General features: G+C 48.7%; 1 pseudogene; it reads left to right on the top strand.

The window, feature by feature from the left end:
• Positions 1-354: 354 nt before the first annotated feature.
• Positions 355-2,471, top strand: LOC110319292 (annotated as a pseudogene).
• The last annotated feature ends 398 nt before the right edge of the window (positions 2,472-2,869 follow it).

Raw genomic sequence — 2,869 nt, forward strand, 5'->3', positions numbered from 1 at the left:
AAGGGCCACAACAGATTGGGAAAGGATTTTTACCAATACTAAGTCAGATAGAGGACTAGTATTCAATATATACAAAGAGCTCAGGAAGCTGGACTCCAGAAATTCAAATAACCCCATTAAAAAGGGGGTTCTGCTGACAGTGGCGAGTCTTCGTGCTCGGGGCGGTGTGAGAAGGCAGGAGATTGGATGCGCCTCTCTCTCAGCGCCTCTCTCTGCCAGGTCGACTCTGAGCAGTGGAGGAGATTCTGAGCTTCGGCCTCAGGGGAAGGTTAGAGGGAGTAGTGGCCTTAGAAGTCTCGGCCACAGAACCCCACCCCCAACCCCACCCCCCCACCCCACCCCTGCCATCTCGATGAGCAGCTTTCAGAAAAGGCACAAACATTAGAAGCATGGATACAATCTCATCTGTTAGAAGAATGTTCAAAGGAAAATAAGGAAACTAGAATTCTCAGGATGAATCCATCTAGGTCTAGATCAGGTGGTAGTGGAGAAGAAATCTCATTTCAAGAAAATGAGAGAAGATGGCAGCAAGAGCGTCTCCACAGAGAAGAAGCCTATTATCAGTTTATTATTGAGCTCAGTGATGAAGATTATCGGCTAATGAGAGACCACAATCTTTTAGGTACCCCTGAAGAGATAACATCAGAGGAGCTACAGCAGCGCTTAGGTAGAGCAAAGAAACAGCTGGCATCTCAGCCTGGCTCAGACAGCGGGACGAGTGATGGAGACTCAGAAAGCCTTAGAGCACATTCAGATGAGGACTCTCTGCTTCGATGGCTGAACACCTTTCGGCATGCTGGGAATGTGACTGGAAGCGGACAGAATGGGAACCAAAGCTGGAGGGCCGTGAGTCGAACAAACCCGAACAGTGGTGAGTTCGGGTTTAGCCTGGAGATTCACATAAACCCTGACAGCAGAGGTTCTGAAACGCGTGAAGAGGACTCGACAGACACCCCTCTGTCAGGTGCTAGCAGAGAGCATAGGCTGCAAAGACCATTGAATCCTGTGGCTAGCCGAACCAGAAGCCAGACCTCCATGAGCTCCAGTGGTGGTGGCTCCAGTGTTTCTAGGGGCAGGCGTGGTGTGAGGAGGCAGGGTTCTGTGCAAGGGTCGTTCACAACCCTGGGAAGGTTAAGGAATGGAATTGGAGCAGCCCTTGGTGTTCCCAGAGTTAGTGCCCCTCGCACTAGTGTTCTTAACACCCACACCAACCAGTCAATGGTAGTTTTCTCAGGCATGGTGGACAGCAGCGGTTTGGAGCAGCACATATTTGGGAAAACGGGGTTAGAAGTAATGTTACAGTGAGGAACACAAACCAAAGATTAGAGCCAATAAGATTACGTCCTGCTTTCAGTAGTCGAAGCCGGTCCCCCATTCAGAGACAGAATGGTACTGTTCATCATAGTTCCCAAAGGCAGGGTAGACCACTACAGCAAACGGGTAGAAATAGGTCTGTTAGGCACAGAGGTGTAACGCGGGTCTTTTTAGAACAAGGTAGAGAACGCAGAGGTACCGATTATACCCTGCTGTCCAACTCAAGGCTTGTGTCAAGAATAACAGTAGAAGAGGGAGAGCCCAGCAGGTTCTCAGCTGCCACCCAGCGCCATCCAGCAATCACACTGGACCTGCAAGTCAGGAGGATTCGGCTCGGAGAAACTAGAGATAGGGATAGAATTGCAAATAGAACCCGATCTGGGGCGGGGCTGGCAGAAAGTACACTTGAGAGCACCAGTGGGGGCTTCCACAGAACTATCTCTCACTTAGAGCGCTCAGGTGTCCGAACCTATGTGAGTACCTTTACAGTTCCTCTTCGCAGGATTTCTGAGAATGATGTGGTTGAGCCATCTTCTGTGGCTCTGCAGTCAATTTTAAGGCAGATAATGACTGGGTTTGGAGAGTTGAGTTCTCTAATGGAGGTGGAACCTGTGTCAGAGAATCAAAGCAATGGTCAACGATTACCAGAGGTGTTCCTAGAACTGAGTAATGGAGATGCAGCCGATGACAGTGGTCAGCATGGAAGAGCGTCCTCACAGGCCAGTCAGGCCCAGGAGGACAGTGCTGAAATGCTAGCTGTGAGGGCGCCCGCCCCACCCCAGGCTTGCCCCAGTGGCAGTAGAAGTAGAAGGCAGTTAGGAAGGGCAGACAGTGTGGTCGAGGCTGGAACGTTACCCATTCTGTGCCTTGCTCACTTCTTACTGAATGAAGGCGATGATGATCCAATTCATGATTTAACCAAAGAGCAGACTGACAATCTTTCCACCAGGAGTTATGAGCAAAACGGGGTTGACAGTAAGTTAGACAAGGTGTGTAGCGTGTGCATCAGTGACTACGTGGCTGTGAACAAGCTCCGGCAGCTGCCTTGTCTGCACGAGTTTCACATTCACTGTATTGATCGCTGTCTGTCAGAGAACTGCACCTGCCCTGTCTGTCAGAGGCCTGTCTTAGAATTTGGGGCCACAAACAGTGGGTGAGAGATGGGGTCTGCTCAGTGCTGTGTGTTACTGGAGACACTGAAACTTATAGATCAGAAAGTAGGGAAGAACCTCGAACACATGGGCACAGGGGAAAAAATTCCTGAACTGAACAACAATGGCTTGTGCTATAAGATCAAGAATTGATAAATGGGCCCTAATAAAACTGCAAAGCTTCTGTAAGGCAAAGGACACTGTCAATAAGACAAAATGCAACCAACAGATTGGGAAAAAGATCATTACCAATCCTAAATCTGATAGAGGGCTAATATCCAATATATACAAAGAACTCAAGAAGTTAGACTCCAGAGAACCAAATAACCCTATTAAAAATGGGGTACAGAGCTAAACAAAGAATTCTCAACTGAAGAATACTGAATGGCTGAGAAGTATTTAAA

The sequence above is a fragment of the Mus pahari genome, chromosome 3 (assembly GCF_900095145.1).
Source record: "Mus pahari chromosome 3, PAHARI_EIJ_v1.1, whole genome shotgun sequence".
Taxonomy (NCBI): Eukaryota; Metazoa; Chordata; class Mammalia; order Rodentia; family Muridae; genus Mus; species Mus pahari.